The sequence below is a fragment of the Myodes glareolus genome, chromosome 11 (assembly GCF_982192425.1).
Source record: "Myodes glareolus chromosome 11, mMyoGla1.1, whole genome shotgun sequence".
Taxonomy (NCBI): Eukaryota; Metazoa; Chordata; class Mammalia; order Rodentia; family Cricetidae; genus Myodes; species Myodes glareolus.
In genome coordinates, this window is record NC_142036.1 from 49,671,923 (window position 1) to 49,686,969 (window position 15,047).

Below are 15,047 nucleotides of genomic sequence, written 5' to 3' on the forward strand. Positions count from 1 at the left end.
CCACCCCCAGTGACACACTTCCTCTATCAAGGCCACATCTACTCCAACAAGGCCACACCTCCTAAGGCCACTCCCTAAGCTGATCTTATTCAAACCACCACATTTGCTGAGACAGGGTCTCTCCAATATAGCCCAGGATAGGCTTGAGCTATCGCCTCTCCTTCCTCTCCCACACCTTAATTAATTAACCCCATATTAATTTTAAATTAGAATGTTACACATGTCTGGGTAGTTATTTTTTTTCCAGTCAGGTACCTTCAGTTGTTCCTCTGAGTTACTGGTTGATGGGGCAGGCAGGCAGAAGATGCTCTGCAATGCTGGAGGAGACTATTTTAGGAAGCCTCTGCTTTGCTGTCAGCTAGCTTTATTCAACACTCCGGAATTCGACACATCTTGTATCAGACCCTAACTTGTCCAAAGTCCCCCCATGAACAGTTACTAGGAACCAACAATTTGCTCCTTCTCCTTGGCCACACTGCGGTTACTGCCAGAACAAACCCACGTAATAGACCTTGGGTAAGTGACTAGTTACTGAACTTTCCAAAGGCCCCTAAGTTTTGTCCAAAGTCTTTACCGAAATGCAAGAACAGGGTCATGTATTCTATTCCCTGGCTGTCCTGGGTTCTCAGAGATCTTGTGTGAGCAATGCTGTACTTACAAGGATGCCTTAGTCTGAATCTACCCACAGTCGGGACTACTGTTCTGACATGAGGACTTCCGGGCAGACTGGCGGGGTGACACTATGTGAGAATGGGGGGGGTCGTCTGATCAAACATGGGGGATGCATGATCATCACAGCTAAACCCCTATTTGGATTGCACTTTCTTGTTTGTTCTTGGTATGCAGAATCCAGCATTTTGCCTTGTACTGCAAGCGGCTCCTGGCTCCCCTTGCAAGTTTGGCATCCATCTTCCTCTCTCGTTGACAAGGACACGCCAGCCTGGGCTGAAGCTCCAAGTAGGGTAGGGAATGACAAGCATTAACATGTCGGTGTTCCGATGAGAGCAGAGAACAAGCTATGCATGCCTGCAGAGAGGCAGGGTGTCTGCTCCCAGGCCTGGAAAAAAGGGCCAGTCCATTATGTCTGGTTGCCACAGAGTGGGCATGATGCTTCAGAATACACCGTACTGGTGTATTTTTCTTTCCATTGACATCAGGGTGCTCTGTGGTGCTCCACCCATTTCAGGAACAGGTTTCTGTGCTTTAGGGTAAGGGACGTGTCGTTGTGAATAACTAGGTCATTGCTCTATTTCAGATTACAAATTCCTCTACAGAAAAAGGTCTTTGTTAGAACACAGTGGTGGGAAGTGGTCTTCAAAGTGGGGTGTATCCTGGACAGCACAAACGGGCGCAGGACAAAACCGGCACTACTTCTACCTTTTCATTTCTCCCTTTACAATGTCTATCTGTGGGCATCTATTTTATGTGACATGGACCATTAGTATATTAATAAAGGTATATTGCTTTGGAACCATATCATATACATATATATGTAAACCATCACCACACATACATGTCATAGACACATGCTTGGATATCTACGGTTGGCATTCCGTATCTGAGTTCTCAAAAACATTCAGGAAAAAGAGCATTTATACAGTCCAGATGACCAGAGGGGCCAAGGTCCTAAGAGAACAACATAGATAGGCTGGGTGGTGGTAGGGCACGCCTGTAATCTCAGCACTCAGGAGGCAGAGGCAGGCGGATCTCTGGGAATTTGAGGCCAACCTGGTCTACAAAGTGAGTTCCAGCACAGTCAGAACTGTTACACAGAGAAACCCTGCCTCAAACACATACACACACACACACACACACACACACACACACACACACACAGAGAGAGAGAGAGAGAGAGAGAGAGAGAGAGAAAGAAAGCAACAAAGCGAGGTAAGACTGTTCTCACTTGAGTGAGTGCTCGGCAGAATCAGGGCATTTAGAGACAAGAGCACCTGAGACTCGGTGAGCAAAGCCTGCGGGTCTTCCATCTCATAGGGACACAGCACATCACTTTCCGGATTCACACAGCCAGGTACCCTGTGCTAATGGCTTGGATCATGCCACTTACTCCCTTTTCATATGCCAATTCTCTAGCCTTAATTAAGATGAGGTCATCCTAGTGTGACCCTTGCTCCCGTATGAGCTGTGTCCTTCTAAAGGGTTGGGACTGTATCACAGTTGGTAGAGTGGCCTGCCTTGCATACATGAAGCCCTGGGCTCCATCCCCAGCACCACGTAAAGTAGTGGTGGTAGCACTCGCTATAATGCCTGCAATTGGGATGGGGTGGGGAAACGATCATGAGTTCAAGACCATCCTCAGCTACAGAGCAAGTTCAAGATCAGTTAGGAGACCATTCCTCATGGGAGGAGTCATTGCAGACAGACAGCATGATCTGAAAAGACAGAGCAGGTAGATAGCCTTCTGCAAGTCAAGGAAAGCAGCCTGGAGCAGAGCCCATCCTCCCAGGCCAAGGAGGAAACCAGCTCACTGACAACCTGAACTCGGATTTCTAGCCTTTAGAGTCCCGAAACGACACATGTATGTTGTCCCGAAACGATACATGTATGTTGTTAAACTGCTCAGTTCATGGGACTTTGTTACAGCGACATTAACACACCAGTCTACCATCTGTGCTAAGACAGTTATGTGGATGGGGAGAAAATTGAAAAACGGGGATTTGTATTTAAAGATCTGGGATCTTCCAGGCTGGGATAATTTGGAAGAGACCATTCTAAATGGGAGAAAATGAGTTGGTCTCCTTACCCTTTTCAGACAGGTTGAAGTCCTCTGTCCGGTCAGAGGTAACAGAGGTCAGAGGAAGGTAAGAAACTCCTCCCACTTTCTGTTGCTATGGCAGAATATTAAAGACTGGGTTATTTATGAATAAGTTTAATTGGCACACAGTTCTGGAGGCTAAGACTTCTGGGGCATGGCATTAGCACCTGTTCAGCATCTGGGGAGGCTTTTCCTGCCTCACTGGGCAAGAGAACTGAGGGGGAGAAGCATGTGTGTACAGTAACAACCTGCTCTTGAGAGGATGAGGGCGCGCCCAGGAGCGCTAACTCACTCCTGGGAAAATGACATTTAACTGTGAAAATGACATTAATCCAGAAGGATGGAGGCATCGTCACCTAAACATCTGCCGTTAGTTCAACCTCCCAATCCCATCCCCCTGGATAGCAGACTCCTAGCGCATGGATTTGGGACATACCTCTCAATTAGAGCAATGAGACAGTCACAGGCAGACCAAGAACCGGGCCACCCCTTGTGCGTCTGGATTGAACAGAATTTTATCCTAATGATACTTGCATCTGAGCCAGATGTGGTGGTGTGTGCCTATAATCACAGCACTTGGAGGGTGGAGGCAGGAGAATCAGGAGTTCAAAGCCGGCTTCAGTTGTCTACCAAGGTTGAGGCCAGCTTAGGCTGCGTGAGACCCTGTGTGGTGTCTAGTCTTGGCTGTCAACTTGACTGGACCTGGAATTAACTAGAAGGCAGGTCGCTGGGCACACCTGTGAGGGCCTCTCTTGATTGGATTAGTTAAGGTGGGAAGATCCACCTTAAATGTGGACAGCACCTTCCGGTGGCAGCTCAGACTAAAGGACATGGAAGAAGGACATCTTTGCTCTTTGCCCGCGTGCCTTTATGCTTCCTGGCAAGCTCTTCTTTCTGTTGATGCAATGGCAGCTTTCCTTTCCTAATACCAAAACCAGCTTCTCCAGGCTTCCAATATAGACTGAAGATCAGCAACTCTAAAAAAAACCTCCAGATCAGGACTGCTGAGACATCCCGCCACGTGGACCGAGCAGCTAGCAGGTTCTGAGCCTCTCTGGTGTTAATCAGACTACTCAGACAATCTAATAGTCTCCCTTCCCTTTCATGAGACAGGATCTCATTATCTAACCTTAATATACCTGGAACTCTGTGTGTACACCTCAAACTCACAGAGATCCATCTGTTTGTGCCTCCCAAGTGCTGGGATTCAAAGTGTGGAATACAATGCCTAACAATAAATATCCTTTAAAAATATATCCACTCTACCGTTTCTGTTCCTCTATAGAACATTGACTACTATGTCATACCTTAACAAACAACAAACAAACAAGCAACAAAAACAACAAAAGGACACCGAGACAACAAACCCCACCCTGTAACTCCCCAAAACACAAGTCTTAAATCTCCTAGAGGACTTGTCTTGGGCAGGCAGCTCTCTCCTTGTGACCAGAGCCCACATTTTACCATTTCCAGGCTAGTCACTGCCTTCCGACCTGTCTCCCCTCCTCATTAGCTCTAGCAGCAGGCTGCTATGGCAAACACAGGAGCAGTGGAATGCTGGAGCTCGTGGGTGTCCGCTCTTGAGAGCTGGCTATGGAATCTAAACATTTGGGAGCCAGTTGTCAAACGAGGTCACAATTAAAAGTGAAATTATAGAGGCTGGGGTAGCTCAGAAGTAGAGTACATGCTTGGTGTGTGTGAGGCCCCACATGCAAACTCAAGGACTAAAGGATAAAGACAAACACACAACCTTTTGTCTTTTTTTTTAATAAAAATATTTATTTATTTATTTATGTATACAGTATTCTGTCTGTGTGTATGTCTGCAGGCCAGAAGAGGGCACCAGATGTCATTATAGATGCTCGTGATCCACCATGTGGTTGCCGGGAATTGAACTCAGGACCTTTGGAAGAGCAGAAAATGCTCTTAACCACTGAGCCATCTCTCCAGCCCCCCCCCCTTTTTTTTGAAGAGGGAAATTAGACAGACTAATTTATATATCCCATACTAGCCTCAAGCTTGCTATTGACTTCCACCTTGTGATTCTCCTGCTTCTGTCTCACAAGGGCTGAGTCACAAGTATGTGTCACTGTGCCTAGTTTTCAAGCAATGAATACTAACATATTCATTGCTTCCTAATTGCCTTAGTATATTTTCCTTTTGCCTACACTTCAAGGCTATTTCTGTCTGCAGCATCCACCAGTGGGAAAACTGGATCATGCTCCTCTATGCACCTCTCTTCTTGACTCGCTGCTCAGTGAAGTCAGGCTGGTTTCTGGAAATCATCTACAATGAAAGTGCTCAACCCAGAGAAACTGGTGGGCGTGGTGTTGTCAGGCCCAAGGACAGCCCCTTGTTAAGCATTCCCAGCATACCATTCTGCGGATCTTAGCACGGACTGTGGACTCCGTGTTCTGAAAAAATAGGATAACTGAAAGGCTTGAGAGGCGAGTATTTCAGTGGGGACCAGATCTGATGTGGAATTTAAACCACCAATGAGCATTGAGAACAAATCCAGGCCTTCACAATGTCACAGAGAGGGGGACAAGGAGGTGGTACCCCAAGACTTGCCCTGTCTTCCCCCTCACTTCAATGCCTTTAGTGTGTTTCATTACTATGGGGTAACAGTACTGAAGAGGAAACCTTGGAGCTGGCTTTCCCCTAACAATCCCATTAAATACCGTAAATAAATACACTAAGGGACTCTTTCAGAATACCGTAAATACACTAGAGGGACTCTTTCAGCCCTGCTCTAGGCAGCAAGAGGATAGAACTCAAACGGCTCAGACTTCTAGCGCTCTGCAACCCATGTGTAAGTCTCTCTTCAGAACCAGATAACAGGTGTTCGGATCCCTAACACAGTTCAGCTCTCGGGGCAGCAGCTCACTGTATATAGTAACAGTTATAAAAATAGCAGGTGACCCCACTTCCACAAGAGGAGCCAGGATAAATGTTTCCAGGCCTTGGAGATTACACCGTGTGCTGTAGAGGTTTGAGGGACTTGAGACTGACCCGAGGTTGTAGTCAACTCTTCCATTCACCCACTGTGGCCTGGGCAAGGTATGGCTTTCTCAAGCCTCCATCCTGTCCTTCGCACTGCAGAGGAACAAGAGAAATTGTCTGAAGCTGAATGGCAGAAGGGGAGAAGTGCAGGAAGCAGTGAGAGAAAGGACGAACGAGAGCAAAGTGTCAGGCCACCTGCAGATGAAAATGCCATGATGAGCCCGCTCCTTCGCGTATTGACTTAAGGTAAATGAGCAGAGACTTGAGTGTGTGTGTGTGTGTGTGTTTCAAAGTTACGGTGTTTACTGATATAATAAGCAGAAAGATGCTAATTCAACCACCAAGAAATTGAGATAAGGCTGTGGCTCACTTGGTACCACTCCTTGGGGTTCAATTCCAGAGCACCACAGGAAAACCGAACATGGCGGTGTATGCCTGTAATTTCACCATGCAGAAGAGAGAAGCAGGAAGATCCAGGGGTTCAAGACTGTCTTCAGACACAGTAAATCTGAGGTTACCCTGGACTCCATGAGACCCTGCCTCGAAAAAAGAAAGGAAGAAAAAGAAGAAAGGAAAGAGAAAGAAAGAAAGGGAAGAAGAGATGGGGTTGGTCACATGGGTGATAAAAATTAAGCATATTATTTAACGGTGGTACTAACAGAACAAAGAAGCTCGCCTTAAAGATTCAGGTGTGGTGGCACACGCCTTTAGTCCAGCACTCAAGAGGCAGATATGCGTGGAACTCTGTGAGTGCGAGGCCAGTCTAGTCTACATAGTCCAGGACAGCTAGGCCTAGGTAGTGAGACCCTGTCTCAAAAAACAACCACACCAAACCGCAACAACAACAACAAATAAGTTAACCATAAAGGGCTTGGGGGAGAGACGTGACTTTTTCTGTCAGGCTTTTCATTTAAAGCTTTTGTTCTTTGCGTGTTTTGGCTGAGTGTGTGTGTGTGTGTGTGTATGTGTATGTGCACGTGCGTGCCACACAAATGCCAGAAGAGGGCACCAGACTCCCTGGAACTGGAGTTGCCGACGGTTGTGAGCAATGCGGGCGCTGGGAACGAACTCAGATCTTCTGAGAGAACAGTAAACACTCTTTACCACTGAGCCATCCTTCCAGTCCCATTTGCTTCTCTTTAAATAGACAATATAATTACGGTCACCTGCACACGATCAAGTCATGAAACGGCAGTCAGTGTCTCAGCAGACAGCACTAGTTGGACTCAGTGTGTATGGGGGCATAGGAAGGAGGGAAGGAAACTTGTCAGGAGGTGTGGGAGATGGGGGTACATGGGATATGAGCAAGACACATTGTATACATAAATGATATTGCCATAGAGTATAGACAAGATTGGTAAAGAGAGATTGAAAAGAAGTACGCTGTGTATCCTGTGGCTTGGTTTGTAATCCGCCTCTGCCATGAGCAGTTGTTGATTTCAATCTGTTCTTTTTTCTGAAGTTGAGTTTACATCCCTCCGTTAGGGACACTGGAAACTGTCTGTATTTATAGCCCCCTGTCTCTAGGACTCTGCAGCTCCTTTAGGTCTGTTTTGAGTGTCTCCTGATTTATACTATGCTGGCGAATCCTTCCCAATAAAGCCTTTCTTTTCTTGGGAAAAAAAATGTAAAGAAATAGGAAAGGATGATTTAGAGCTAGAGGGAGCGCATTCGTCTCTGCAGAGCTGGCGGAGGAAACTCAGGAAACAGTTGTGCTCGGCGGAGCCCGGTCCTGGCCTCCTGGCCTCTCTTGGCTTTTCTTGGCCTTACTGTCAGACTGTCCTACGCAGGCCAGCTTCCCTCTTCAGACTCAGCCACAGCTGGAAACCCGGGGTTCTTTCTCTCTAAGTGCTCAAACCTGTTGTGGACTCCAGGGGACCCACAGACCAGAGAATTACATATGCAAGTATTTACTTTTCTGGAGAAGGGTTCTGGACAGTTTTCAGACTCCAATCTCCTCAGTCCCAGAACTGAAATGGCCCAGCTTTAGGTAGGTTTCCAATACTCCTGACAGGGCAAATTTAAGTGGCTTTTGTATCTAGGGACACAATAAAGCTGTGCTGTGCTCCCTGTTGCCTTGTCAAGATTCTAAATGTGTGGTGATGATGGAACAACCGTGGACCAAGCTGCCTTTACCACCTCCTAGCAGTGGGACCTCTTGGGGGCAATCATTGGACCTCTTGCTGCTCTTACTTCCTAACTATAAAACGGGACAGATCAAAGTACCTGCAAGTTGGCCTGTCTGGTAAATAAGTTAACATGAGGGAAGCACCTAGAACACAGCCTGGCACTGGTGCGGTGATACCTGGTCTCTGGCCCTTCACTCTGCAGCATGAGGACTCACAGAGGTCGCATTTAGTCACTAAACTGTGGGAGTATTTTCTGCGGTGGGGAGCTATAGCATTTCAAAGGGCCTTGTATGCTTAGATGACACTGTAGGAATGCCAGAGAGCAAGACCTTCTAGTGGCGTGTATGTGTGTGTGTGTGTGTGTGTGTGTGTGTGTGTGTGTGTGTGTATACCTCCTTCTCGTCCCTTTTTCACTCATCCAATGTCCTAGGCAGGCCTGTGCCACAAGCTGATGTCAGCTTAGGGAAATCATCACAGAAGAAAGCTGGAGAGAGGAGACAAAAGCTGGCTCAGGTTCAGCAGTGACTCAGACACTCAAGATCAAATGCAAACACAGCAGAGACTTGGGACTGCCCAGGGAATAACTGTCACAAAGCTTACACGTGCTCCTTCTATCGTTTTCCTTCTATGCACAGGTTGTGCGTGTGTGTGTGTGTGTGTGTGTGTGTGTGCGTGTGCACGTTGGGGATTGAACCTAGAGTCTCAAGTGTCTTAAGGGCCTCCTATACCCTTGAGCTAAAGCTCAGCCCTGTCTCTGCCCATTTTAAATTTGGTTATTTTTCTTTCCCCCTGTGGTTTTCAGGCATCTCAACGTAAATCTCATTCTGCATTTATTTTGCAAATATTTTCTTTGTTTCTATTGGCTGTCTTCAAATTTTATTGATATCCATTTTAAAGTACATCAAATGATTCTATGTTTGTATTTGTGGGATTCCTGTGCCGTGGCTCAGGGATGAGGTCAGAGGACAGCCTGTAGGAGTGGGTTCTCTCCTTCCCCCGTATGGGTCCTGGGGATCTAACTCAACTGATCAGGCTTGGCTGCAAACACTTCTGTTTCTGCTCCATCTTGCTAGTAATTACCCAAAGACACCAATGGTACCCTTTTAAACACACACACGTGCACACACATACACACACACACACATACACACATTGTTACTTTGTTTGTTTTCTTGTTTGTTTGTTTGTTTTGAGATGTGTAGCCCTGACTGACCTGGAACTCACTAGGTAGACCAGGCTGGCCTCAAAAAATTATTTGGATCAGGCCTCGGGTTTTTTGTTGTTTTTGTTGTTTATTCATTTTTTTGGTTACTTGTGCTTCAGAATCATATCATAGGAATAATTAATACATAAACCAAAATCAGAAAAATTTATAACTGTTTCCTTCTATGGAATTCCTAATTTCCGACATTGCATTTAGATTCACAATATGCATGTGGTTGTTAGCTTCGTCATTTTGACAGACTGTGAACTCACCTGGGAGATGGGCCTGGACTTGTCTGTGTGGGATTATATTGATTTTGCTAATTGAGGTGGGATGACCTGCCCACTGTGGGTGGCACCATTCCCTCAGCAGAGGATCCTGGATTGTGCAAGAGGGGAGACGGCAAACTCATGCCAGCATGCTTCCATTGCTCTCCCCCGCCTGCCGACATGCCGTGACCAGGTGCCTCGGGTTCCTACTGCCTTGAATTTCCAGACAAGATGGCTGATGCCTCAAGCTGGGGATGGGAATGAACAGTCTCTCCCTGTCCATTGCTCACTTGAGAGTGCTTTATCACAGGATCAGAAAGATACCAAGACCGGGCTTTAATTCTGCTGTGTTGTGTGAAGTAGAAATCTAAGTTCTCTCTCTTATATGTTGGCATCCAGTTGTTTCTTGGCTCAATGACTGTGTGGACTCACTCCTTCCCGACTGAACTGTCATGACAATCTTATCAAAATCCACTGACATCGGCGTGAAGGTTTGTTTCAAGTTCTGCTTTCCCTCTCTACCACGGTATTACACGGTATTACCATGGGTTTTCCCGGCACCATGCTTCACATACATCCCTTCTGGTGCTGCCAGCGAGTGCCAGGTCCACCACGTGATAGCTGTGCCTGTGTGACGGGCAGCTAACTGGCTGCAGCTCAGGGAACTACACCAAGTATTCCTCCCCTAGTTTCTATTTGTTTTGTTCTTTCAAATTTGTTAGCAACCATGTAGGTCCTGGGAATGAAATCCAGGTCTCCTGCAGAAACAGCATATCTGAGCCATCTCTCCAGAGTCCTGCCCCCGCTTCTTGACCGTGTCTCACGTAGCCAATGATGGTTTTGAACTCATGATCCTCCTGCCTCTGCCTCCCATGTACTGAGATTACAGGGTTAATGACACATCATACCTTGTTCATTTGCTATTTTAAAAAATATATATGTGTATGTCCTGGATCTAGCTCTTGTAGACCAGGCTGGCCTCGAACTCACAGAGATCCACCTGCCTCTAGTTCCTGAGTGCTGAGTTTAAAGGTGTGTGCCACCACCACCCGGCTAAAAATATTTTTTACTTTATGTTAATTATGCATGAGAAGGTATGGGCGTGGTGATGAAGGATGTGAATATGTATAGGCCCATATTTCTTTATGGTGTAGCAGCCAGGCTCGGAAGCCATTGGGCCATCTGAAGTGATCATGTAGTCCTGCAGACAGGCCGTCTCTGCCTGACAAAGGTCAGGATGTTGGCTGCTCCCTTTCTTTGTAATTTAGAGGATGCCTTATAGAGATGCTAATTCAAGCCTACGTGACAGCTAGCAGACAGGTAGATGCGGATGTGACAAAAGGCCATTCACCTGGTTGCCTAGGTGACAGAATGATGATGTATTTTCCCGCCCAGTTTATGTATTGGTATAAAAGATGTTTGGAGAATAAAGGGGAGATCTTCAGGAGGAAGAAGCCTGAGTTGCCCTTTTCCGCAATAATGGTGTAAGCTGTGTCTGGTTATTCCTTGCGCCTCCATACCAGTCCAGTTAGGGAAAATAGATATTTGTATTGGAGCCACATGGGCTCCAACAAATATGTGCACGTGAGTGTAGGTGCTGGCAAAACCCGTGAGGGTACCGGATGCCCTGGAGCTGGAAAGTGAGCCATCTACCGTGGGTGCTGGGAAGCACTCTGGCCCTCTTGGAGAGCAGTGCACACTCTTCACCACTGAACCATCTTCCCAGCCCTTCAGCTGCCATCCTTTACTCTTCCCTCCGAGCAGATCTGAGCTGTGTTTCCTACAGTGTCAGCTTCCCTCAGCTCTAATCTGAGAGTCAAGCCAGGCTCTCACAAAGCCCTGGAGCTGTTTCCACTTACGGATTTTCTACCACTCTTTGGATTATTTCATGTTATGTGCGTGAGTGCTTCACCTGCATGGATGTGTGTGCGCTATGTGCATGCCCGGTGCCCACAGAGTTCGGAATGGATGTAAAGGGGACTTCAGATCTCCTGAAGCTGAAGTCACGGATAGTTGTGAGTCATCATGTGGGTGCTGGAATCCAAACTTGGATTCTACTCTCTCTGCAAGAGCAATATGTGTTCTTAACCAATGAGCCATCTCTCTGGTCCCCCACCCTCCAGTTTTTCAGTATGAAACCTCACATTGCTGAGGCGGTATGGGAAGGTACAGTGTGCTAATTCAAAGAACTCAGGCTGGGGAATGCCGCAGTTAGATTCAGAATGTCCCAAGTCCTGTGGTTAAAAAGTTGGTCCTCAGGACGAGTGAGGTATTGAGCTGGTAAAGGGATTTGCTGCCAAAGCTGACAACCTAGGCTCAGCCCCCAGGCCTCACAAAGTAGAAAGAGAGAACAATTCTTAGATGTCTTGTAACCTCCAAAGCATGCACGTTCCCACTTTCACACACACACACACACACACACACACACACAAATCAAATGTTTGGTTAGGCATATATACAAATGTAAAAAAAAAAAACCGGTTTGGCATTATTTGAAGATACTTGAATCATTTAGGAAGTGGGGGTAGTGGGGAGATTTAAGGCACTGAGAACAGGGAACCACACTGTCAGGGCTCGCACCCCTCTCTTGTTTATATGCCCAGTTCTGGAGTCTTATCCCATGCACCAAAGCCACGGGGTTGGAACTGAATGCTCCAAAACTGTGAGCCCAATCCAACATATCCCCTTTCTATGTTATCTCGCTGTAACAAACACTGTTACCATGCTGTGAGCTAGCACTGAGTTACAGCTCCTGATTCATTCCTTCCAGCTGCTTACCCTTGCCTGACAAACAGCGATCTCGCCTGACCCTCACACCAGCCGCACGCTGATCACCGATCCTTGGCTGCTATCCAGGTCTCTCCTACCTTACTCCTTCCCTTCTGACTCGCTTTGGGCTCTGTGCCCGCCCCACTCCGACCAATGCATTCAGCCAGTCTGAGTTCCGTGCCTGTTCGTGCATGCCCGGGGTGGGGGCAAGGGCGATGATGAAATTTAAAGGTTTCTTTACCTGTGGAGTCTAGAACTGCTCTTGGAGCTCTACAGCCTGACGAGACTGTCTTCCTTGGTTTAACGAGCTGAGGGAGAGTCTGGAAGAACCCCGGAAGTAAAGGAGGGGTGCCAGCAGTAGGGCCTGGGAGTGGTCAGCATGCCCGCGCCTTTACGAAGCACGAGCAGCGCTACCGTCTCCTGTCCCTTCCACCTAAATACCTCATCACTGATTGGGTCGTTTTTGGTCAACTTGACACAAACCAGAGACATCTTCAAAGAGAGAACTTCAGTTGAGATTGGCCAGCCTGAGATACAAAACGACACGGATGTGGGGGATGGGGTGGGGATGGTAGGGGTCAGCTGAACGGCCCTCTTCATTTTGTTCCCCTGCAATGGCCTTGAGTCATTGAATATGTGACAGATTCAATTTACCACGTGCCTCCTCCTGGGGTGAGTGTTGTCCTCTTCCGTACAGCTGTGCACCACAGTCGAGGGGTCTGCCCTGGGAGCAGAGGGCAGCCTCCACCCTGCGAACTGCCATGGCCTCTTGGCGTCTTCATCACCAAGGCAGTAGGCCTTTGCTTGCTTGCCAACAGTGGAAATTGGCTCCTTCATCTGATTCGTTTTCCTGATAAGGCAGGATGGAGGTGGCACACTGGGAAGGAGCCCGTGCTTCGTCTGTTCTTTCCTGACCTTGGTGTTTCAGTAAATCCGGGGCTGACTAGAAGCTAGGAGGAATAGAAATTACAGGGAACGCCCACTTAGAGGCCTATGCTCGGAAGCGAGGCCAGAACATCAGCCTCACCTACATCTCCAGCTCAAACCACAAAACAGAGGAGGCAAGTGAGGCCTGTAATTAGGGCCGAGGTGAGCCAACAGAGGTCTCCTCAGGCCCAGGAAAACCTCATCAGAGGAAGTTGGCCTCAAGGATAAAGGCTCCTCGGTTTGTTTTGGAAGAAGGGACCGGGAATTATGTCCTGGCTCCTCCGAGAGACCTGGCACTGGACTGAACCACCCAAATATTAAAACACTACTTGCGTGTTGTGGGGAGGGCAGGTTTGGTTTTCCAGGGTCACTTCCTGTGCTGGGCGGCCGTGTTACACAAAGCAGAAAGGCCGAGTTTGCTCAACTTTCTCTCCGGGAGTAGGCAAATTAGAAGTCAGAAGGCAGGGCCGACCTACACAGAGCAACTCAAACTGTCACCCTCAAGCCCGTTGGGGCTAGGTTTCACCCAGAATGGCCATCTTTAATGGACAGGGAGCCAAGCTGTAGATCTTGTGATGGTGGTAGAACCGGTTTGTGGAAAGTAGTCTCAGGTGGGAACTCACAAGGAGGCACCTATGTGGACATGACCAGGAAATACCTGGGCCGACTACACTGTCTTTCTCCAGGCGTTCGCAGGAGCTTCAGATCATGTATGGACACTCACATATTGGGGTCCCGGCCCCAGCCCTCCCCTGTAGCCTTGGCACCGTAGCCTGTTGAGGGAGATGGAGTCTCTCCTTCCCCCAGGAAATCAGCTGAATAAGATGGAAGATTGTAGCAATAGCAGCCACCAGGGACCTTCGCATACAGACCTATGGAGAGGGGACCGGATCAAAGAGGAGGAAGCTGTGGTCACCATGGTTTCAGAACTTAGGGAAGGAGAAGGCCTTTGGGAATGCTGCTTTGGAGTGCATTGTCCCGGTGATGCCAGCAAGGAGTGGTGCCCTGGGCTCCATGTCTCCTTCTGCACTTGTGATTTGGGGGGGTTGAGAAAGTGGCCCTCACAGAGTTCCTTTGAAGTCTGGGGCCCCAAAGGAACCACCCCAGAGGTCTCTTTTGCTTCACTACCCTGAAAGTTCTAGAAAAGGACCCTATTCACAGCAAGGGCCCAGCCATCCCTGCGGTGATGTGCAAAATGGGCTTATGTCATGTAAACCTCACTAAACCCACATACTGTGAGGTGTTTCTGAGCACCGTAGAAACATTTCTCACCTTTTGGGTTTAGTGTGGGCCCCCACACTGCCCTGGGGAAGAGAGACTCCAGCCAGCTGGAAAACAGTGTGCCTGTCCCTGTCTATATGGGCACACGTCGCCAGATTCGGAACCTTTATGGAGATTGGGAGAGCATATTTAAACACCCTGAGTCATAATGGAAACAATTCTATTAAGGTTGCCTTTGCAAATACAATGTTTCTTCATGGGGGGGGGGAGGTCAGAATTTGTTTATCTTTTAGATTTTTGAGGCAGAGTCTTGCTATGTCATGGAAGCTACCTTCAAACTGGCAACCCTGTTCTGGGATTGCTGGTGAGCACCCCCACATATGGCTTAAAATAATTTCAAAAGGAGGGATGGTCCCGCAGCTAAGAGTGCTTGCTGCTCTTCTAGAGATTCAAGTCTGGCTCCTGGCACCATGTTACCGCGTGTAACTGCAGCTTCAGGGGCCTTGACACCCTCCTCTGGCCTCCCCAGGTACCTGTGCATGCATGAGGTGCACATACAGATACATAAATAAAATAGACTGTAAGTTTTTTTGTTTTTGTTTTTGGGGGTTTTTTGAGAAAGGGTTTCTCTGTGTAACAGTCCTGGTTGTTCTGGAACTCGCTTTGCAAACCAGGCTGTCTCTGCCTCTCAAGTGCTGGAATTAAAAGTGTATGCCATCTTGTCTGATCACCTTAAGTAATAAAAAAAAAAC

At 47.7% G+C, this 15,047-nt stretch overlaps 1 long non-coding RNA gene across 1 annotated transcript; it reads right to left on the bottom strand.

Moving 5' to 3' along the window:
- Window positions 1-4,570: 4,570 nt before the first annotated feature.
- Window positions 4,571-12,480, bottom strand: LOC146892365 (uncharacterized). Its single transcript, XR_015004329.2, has 3 exons — window positions 12,389-12,480; window positions 5,786-5,869; window positions 4,571-4,676 (listed from the first exon to the last, which is right to left on the bottom strand). It is a non-coding gene; the product is annotated as an uncharacterized LOC146892365 (long non-coding RNA).
- Window positions 12,481-15,047: the final 2,567 nt, after the last annotated feature.